The sequence below is a fragment of the Sardina pilchardus genome, chromosome 7, assembly GCF_963854185.1.
Source record: "Sardina pilchardus chromosome 7, fSarPil1.1, whole genome shotgun sequence".
Taxonomy (NCBI): domain Eukaryota; kingdom Metazoa; phylum Chordata; class Actinopteri; order Clupeiformes; family Clupeidae; genus Sardina; species Sardina pilchardus.
The window spans coordinates 20,171,632-20,179,849 of NC_085000.1; positions in this window are offsets into that span (position 1 = coordinate 20,171,632).

Below are 8,218 nucleotides of genomic sequence, written 5' to 3' on the forward strand. Positions count from 1 at the left end.
GTGTCCTCCTTGTGGAGCTATACTGTACATGTCGACCAAGTTTCATGCAGCCCGGTCTTTCAGTGTCCTGAGAATCCAGAAGACAAAAAACTGACTAAACCTACATGACCGCCGCTTCACTGGCACAATAGTCATCATAATAAGTGCTTGGTGACAAGATTTGCCCATAACAACTTTCACAGGTGAATGTGTCCATAACGTCAGAGATAAGAGATGATGAAGAGTTGAGTAACACTGACATAGTGAATGATCATACAAGAGATACTGATACAAAAACAACAAATGTATCTCATGCAGTGCACTGAATACATAGATTTGAGACGTTGATTGATTGTCTTCAGTAGCCTACTGTATATTTGCAGGGTGTGAGTTACAGGCAGACTGACAACAATGAAGATCAACATGGTGGCTTAGTTTTTTGAAAATCGAAATGTCAGTAAAGAGTATCTGCCCAATCATAATGACATGGGGAAAAGGCCAATGCAACATACTTGCTGACTGAGCCAACATTTAGACCCTGATAGTCCTTTCACCTTTAAACATAATAATTAAATGATTTTGTTGAGGTTTGAGGTAGAAAAAAACACCTGTTGTTCTGTGCACAGTGAAGCTGGCTGTGAAACTCATTTAATTACGCTTAAGATGACACATGACATTTAGAGCTTGTTAGCACAGGTTATGGTATGTTCCTCTCGCTGCATATACAGTAGGAGGAGCCTCTCAGTCATATGTGTCACAATACCACATGAAACGCTGAGATGCTGAACCTATTATAGCCTGTGGCATTCATTTGTTGGCGTCTTAATAATCAGAATACTTGCCAAAAATGTAAAAATGCTAGGAGTTTACACACCTGTGGTTATTCTCTCTCAGTAGATATGCGGTTTATCAGTAAGTGGCTGAAAACAACCCCACACCCCCCCTTATCCCTCCCCTGGTAATGCGCTGCACTTTACATAAAGCACCATTTCATGTCTTAGCAGCTCCAGGCTCCTGTCATTCCAGTCAGGTCATCTCAATTTACCCACACCCTTTTTCCCCACCTCTGTGTTTTAGAAGGTCAGACGCTAGGATTAAGGAACTGGTTGAGTGTGCCACACTGGTTAGAAGATTAGCTGAATGGTTGTAGAAATATTATGTTTTAACTCATGACCTTTCAACCATGGGAACAATCTTCTTTGAATGTGATTGAACTGAATGAACCCAGTGCTTCTGATTGTGATGTGGCTGGTCTTTCAGCACAAACTATGCTAAATGATTTAAGAGTTATGAGAAATTGCAGAAAGTGACTTGCCTCACGTTAACAAATAGTAGGTTGGAGTGGAAGCATACAGTATACAGAAATTGGAGTTGAGTTGGAACATCATGCGCCAGCTCACAGTTATCAGGTGTTCTGCGTCTGCATCTGAAAAACATTCACAATTCGGAAATTTTATCAGGCACATTAATTCATAAAAGTGTATATTAAAGGTGAACTATGCAAGTTTTTTCAGCTTAATTTGCCTCAACTAATCAGCTTCGGAGTCATTGGAATGGTTATTTCAGGTTGAATGACGGCTGTCTTGCTTCCCCCTAGCGCCTCTGAGCGGAAAAACCACGCATGCAAATTTGTGCCACCATGACGGTGACACAAACAGACAAACAGAAAGTTTCCAGCCTCAAGATCATGCTCATGAAAAGGCAGACTCACCGATTGAGGAGTGTTGTAAAATATACAGGCTAAAGCTGTAGGGGAAGCTCTGCAGAGAAATCTGCAAGCGTGAAACAAGCAAAAACGAAAAGTGAAGGCGAAACCGGCGATGAAATTGCTTCCCTTTAATGAATAAAGCAGTCTTATCAATAATGTAGGGGCTTTACTTACAGTAGTGTACACATTTTGGGACTTTAGGTTGTTCTGTGTTCTGAAAAAAAAGGCATCACCAGGGTGTGATTTGTGTGGGGGGATTGCTTTTAAAACATCACTGCTTTGGTGACTTCACACTTCCTCTCCATGATAGACACTTGATCGAGCCAATGTCACTTGGCTACTGTAACACTGAAAGCCTATGTTTGCCCTGAATAAAACTACAGTAACCATGACATGAACATGATGTCTCAGCTCATCAAATTTCATAGACGGTGGATCTTCACAAGATATTGACACATGCATGTCTGGAGATAGCAAAACATTTCATGCTACAGCACCCCCCCATGGATGGAATTTCATGCAATTTGGCACACATCTGAAAAATGTGGTAGGGAGGCAGCATGACAAAAAAAATGCATTAACTTTGAACTTTCGGATCACAAGATATTGGCTTAGTTTTGGCTGCTGAATTTTTTTAGGCCATCAGCAGCATTTATGCTGACTGAGCTGATTGCAGCACCCCCTGTGGACAAATTTCACAAAACTTGTAGTGCATCTAGAGGTGATCGTAGTGAACCTACATGTCAAACTGTGTGTAGTTCACACCTTCTTGCCTTAAGATATTGCCAATCAAAGTGGCTGATTTGTGCATGTGCAACTTTCACTAGGTGGTGCTACACCAACACCACACATGGACTTGGTTGATGCCCCTCTTTGAGACTAACATACTACAAAAATTCAATAATATGGCAGCTATTATGCAAAAACGTTCAGCCTACGTGACTTTCAGGGGGCCCAGTGCAGAGGGGGAGTGGCCCCCGGGAAGCAAAAGCTTTTATTATCACCCTAATGGTCTGGAGTCCCAGGAATGACAGGGGGGGGAGGGGGGGGGGAGGGGGCAGTGAAAAAGAGAAACACTATACAGTTAATTTCCTGCATATACAGTAAGCTGCATGTGTATTAGCCGCAGGACAGTGTTTTATACAAGTTAAAAGAAACAAAACCATATTGATACCATATTAACTGTCCCCCTGTATTAACCTCATAGCTGAAGAAATTTTGCAAAATCAATGTATAATCAGCGGCTAATAGGCAGGAAATTACAGTAAACCATATTATACTATACAGCCACAGACATTGCATTCTATCTCATTTGTAGCTTTCCCAAACATTGGTACGTAAAGGTACAGTATGTTCAAAGGTCATAATGTATCCACTTGCTGTCATTCTCTGTGACTGGGTGACAAATATGCCCCAGAGCCAGTGCACCAAAGGTCAACCATTAATGTTACTGCTTAGTACCGGATTAAATGGGGAGTGACTTCTGAGAATTATGATTAACGCCATTGCAGGTATGTATGTCACTATCTCACATTTTGTTGATGCATTTGAGTGCAGGACAGTCTTATCCTTTCCTTGACTGTATGAACAGCAAAGCACATTTCCTGATAATCTATATGCCAACTTCAAACTGAATACTTACTGTAAATGTGCATTATAACATGAGCATAGCACTGCACAGTAAAAATACATTCATTTTAGAATTTACACAGAATTTAATCTAAATTGTTTCAGATATTTCTTTTCATGACTTCCCCATATACATGCTTTAGTGAATGCTTTAGTGTTTGTCATTATACACATACAGTCTAAAAGTTTGTGGTCACTTAAATGTCCATTCCACTCCTCTATAGACAGAAGACCAGCTGAGATCAGTTACATTTTTAATAAGGGCAGCAGTGCTTTCATAATTTCAAAAGGGTTCTCCAATGTTTTCTCAGTCGGCCTTTTTAAAATGATATCAGATTAGTAAATAGAATGTGCCTTTGGAAGATTGGATGAATGGTTGCTGATAATGGGCAATGTAGATATGGCATTAAAGATCAATCAACAGTCAAGAACCCCTTTCTTGATTCTGTAAGAACATAATGTAATCTGAAAACGACTGCCCTGATAAAGCAAAACAAAACAAAGAAACAAGCAAAAAAAACAATGCAACTGACCTCAGCCAGTAGTGTACAGTATATATATTAACATTGGCATGGATATGAATGAACAAAAATGGCTTGTCAGAAGACAAGACAATGGAAGACAAGAGCACCAAAAAGCTCAGTATGTAATGCCAGGAAGTGTATGCAGATAGAGCGGCACCCATATTTTTTTGTTATGTACTATTCCACCCTCTCATGCCCCTAAGGCATATGGCACACAGAGCAGGCGGTTTTCCCTTTGATAGTGGAACCAGCCACACCTTTGTGTGTGAGCCTCACTACTCTATAATGTGAGAGAAACGTCTCTGTTCTAGTCAATGGCAGAATAATGTATTGACACCTGATTATGTTCAACTTCACAAATATTTTTTTTTTCCTGAACTAATCAGATGTTTTAGGCAAACACTTCAGATCTTAAGATGAAGGTCATGCCCCATTTGTACTTACCGTACCCCAATATGTGCTTTTTGCATATTTTCATTAGTTCAGTTGCAAATTAGTAATCACATAAGATACCTTTGAATGTCCATCAAATTAAAGTGTATTTTGTTGATTTTGTTTGTTTGTTTGTTTGTTTTGCTTTAATAAAAGATAACACTTGACACAGATGGTTGACATCATTGTTGTATACTCAGCTAAGCTTTAAAGTATACTAAGTATTGCATCATATCAGTAGGCCTATTACTTCACCAAACTGTTGCAGCCTCTTTGTGATGCGGTGCAACAGTTGCCGTTGAAGAACTACTGCTTGGCAAAAGAATAGTGATTTTGTAATTACTAAATTGTTGCATTTTGTTTTTTGCTTGCTGTTTTTGTTTTATATCCTGTCAGATATACTGTATGTAGTAACTGCTTTTCATTGAATCTAAAAACACCTCTGAGCTGTTCTAAACTCACTGTCAACCAGGACCTCTTGGTAGATTTTTTAAACTATGTGCAACTCATTTTAGCTTATAAACTCTAAAATAGTGTAAATTTATGTTCAGACTATAAGCAAAAATTGAACTTTTGTTGAATTGGTGCAGCTGGCGTCTGATCCTCAATCATGCTGTCACTTTCACCGTTTGACATCACAATTACCCTCCACTGCCATCAGCTTGTCAATCAATCTGAATCCTTTTAGCAAGTCAGCATTCTGTCAGGATAGTATGTCAGCCTCCAGCAAAAAAGACTCCCTATTGCATTAGCCAGTGTAAGAATATAATTCTCCTCTCCCAACACATAGGGAAGTCATTGTAAATTGTTATACCACTGGCAATGACTTGTAGCAATCCTTATTACAGTGAGGTTGAAGTGGCTTCTAGCTGAAAGCACTCAGTTGTCTACACATTTCATGCAGCTATGAGGTGTTGGCCAGAACGTTAAGCAGTTTTTTCCTCTCAACAACCAACGCTAGGGCTCCGGTATGAGTATATACATGTAGTAGGCCTATACATTATGTCACACATGTGTGTCCCACGAATTAACTCTGCTTTTGAACCATTCATACCTTATACATGATAGAGCCTGTTCTGTTTTCTGACGTTTTTAGTCTTTGATTTCATGATAACAAAACCTGTTCTACCTGACATGCCTTAAGGGCCTTTCTGCACTCAGTAGAGCAGTACCATTCATCAGACTATGCTAGAAGCTGTTTTGGCAGTATATTACTGTGTTATATAATGTGACAATGTTTCTTGCATCAAGCTTTGCGAAGATTCATTTGAGCAATAAGTCCAAGAGGCTGTATAGGTTACAATGATTATAGAACAGATATGGGTCTTTGTTAGGTAAGACACGCAAGTGGAGTACCTAAAACCTTAGCTGTTTCATAAACCTAGACTGAAACGGTAACTGCATATACAGTATCTGGCAAGATTTCATAAAATATAGGCAAAGCAATGAACACTGTAACGATTTATTCTAGATAATCATTCTTCAACCAAGAAAAATATGTCCTCTCAGAATGGTTGCCGAGTAACATGGAGACACAGCCATTCTAACTTCTGTATGAAGTTGTGGTAGCACAGTAGGCTACATATAGAACAAAAAGTGAGCGGGTAAAAGTTAGCAGCGGGTTTGATATTCGCTGGATATTCGTTTTTGAAAGACATTTTCTCATTCTGATTGCTGACATTTTCTCATTCTGATTGCTGTAGTAGTTGCCAATGGTAGTCTGCTACTTACTACAGGTAAAGTTTTGCTGATATCTGACATTATGGTGAAACAGTACACATTTAAAGTTTTATAATAGGCACCAAAAATTAGCAAAAATATATTTTCTCATTCTGATTGCTGTAGTAGTTGCCAATGGTAGTCTGCTACTTACTACAGGTGAGGTTTTGCTGATATCTGACATTATGGTGACACAATACGCATTTAAATGTTTAAAATAAGCACCAAAAATCAATACATATATATTTTCTCATTCTGATTGCTGTAGTCGTTGCCAATGGTAGTCTGCTACTTACTACAGGTGAGGTTTTACTGATACCTGCCATTGTGGTGAGACAGTACACATTTAAATGTTTAAAATATGCACCAAAAATCAAGAAATATAAAAAATGCACCAAAAATCTATGAATATATATTTTCTCATTCTGATTGCTGTAGTAGTTGCCAATGGTAGTCTGCTACTTACTACAGGTCAAGTTTTGCTGATATCTGACATTATGGTGAAACAGTACACATTTAAAGTTTTATAATAGGCACCAAAAATTTGCAAAAATATATGTTCTCATTCTGATTGCTGTAGTAGTTGCCATTGGTAGTCTGCTACTTACTACAGGTCAAGTTTTGATGATATCTGACATTATGGTGAAACAGTATGCATTTAAATGATGAAAATATTCATCATAAATCAACAAAAAGCTATTTTCCCCATTCTGATTGCTGTAGTAGTTGCCAGTGGTAGTCTGCTACTTACTACAGGTCAAGTTTTGCTGATATCTGACATTATGGTGAAACAGTACGCATTTAAATGTTTAAAATATGCACCAAAATCAATAAATATATATTTTCTCATTCTGATTGCTGTAGTAGTTGCCAGTGGTAGTCTGCTACTTACTACAGGTCAAGTTTTGCTGATATCTGACATTATGGTGAAACAGTACGCATTTAAATGTTTAAAATATGCACCAAAATCAATAAATATATATTTTCTCATTCTGATTGCTGTAGTAGTTGCCAATGGTAGTCTGCTACTTACTACAGGTCAAGTTTTGCTGATATCTGACATTATGGTGAAACAGTACACATTTAAAGTTTTATAATAGGCACCAAAAATTTGCAAAAATATATTTTCTCATTCTGATTGCTGTAGTAGTTGCCATTGGTAGTCTGCTACTTACTACAGGTAAAGTTTTGCTGATATCTGACATTATGGTGAAACAGTACACATTTAAAGTTTTATAATAGGCACCAAAAATTAGCAAAAATATATTTTCTCATTCTGATTGCTGTAGTAGTTGCCAATGGTAGTCTGCTACTTACTACAGGTGAGGTTTTGCTGATACCTGCCATTGTGGTGACACAGTATGCATTTAAATGTTTAAAATATTCACCATAAATCAACAAAAAGCTATTTTCTCATTCTGATTGCTGTAGTAGTTGCCAATGGCAGCCTGCTACTTACTACAGGTAAAGTTTTGCTGATATCTGACATTATGGTGAAACAGTACGCATTTAAATGTTTAAAATATGCACCAAAAATCAACAGAAAGCTATTTTCTCATTCTGATTGCTGTAGTGTGCTACTTACTACTACTATCAAAGAGTAATACGTGTGTACCAACACAGTTGCATGTAACAGCTGCACTGCTACACGTTTGTAACTCTTTGATGGTATAAACCTGTTAAGTGTACCAGTTAATAACGTTCACGCACATATGACATGTATGTTGTGTCTTTGATGTCTTGGAACATGTCTGCAATTACCCTACGTAGCACATGTATCAACTGTGTTGGTACACTCTTATTACTCTTTGATACAGTGGCATAAACCCGTAACAAGGTTGTAGCAGCACAGTTGTTACATGTACACTGAAGACAATAAGGCCTTGACTGGAGCTAAAAATGGTTTGTATATCAAATCTATCATCACCAGATTTACCCCATCCAGCAGGTCTCAGGTCAGCCCTTTGCCTCTGATGAAAAATGTAGACAAATTGGTAAAGTTTTGTAAAAGCACTCAGTATTACAATGTAACAACTATATGTAGGAACCCACAAATACTTAATGATAGAATTATAGTACCTGACAGTGTATTACACAGGTTGTACCACTGTACCTAATTAGGTAGGTACACTGTAACATTAAAATAAAGTGTTACCAAATGTTTAAGATATACACCAAAAATCAATGAATATATATTTTCTCATTCGAATTGCTGTAGTAGGTGCCA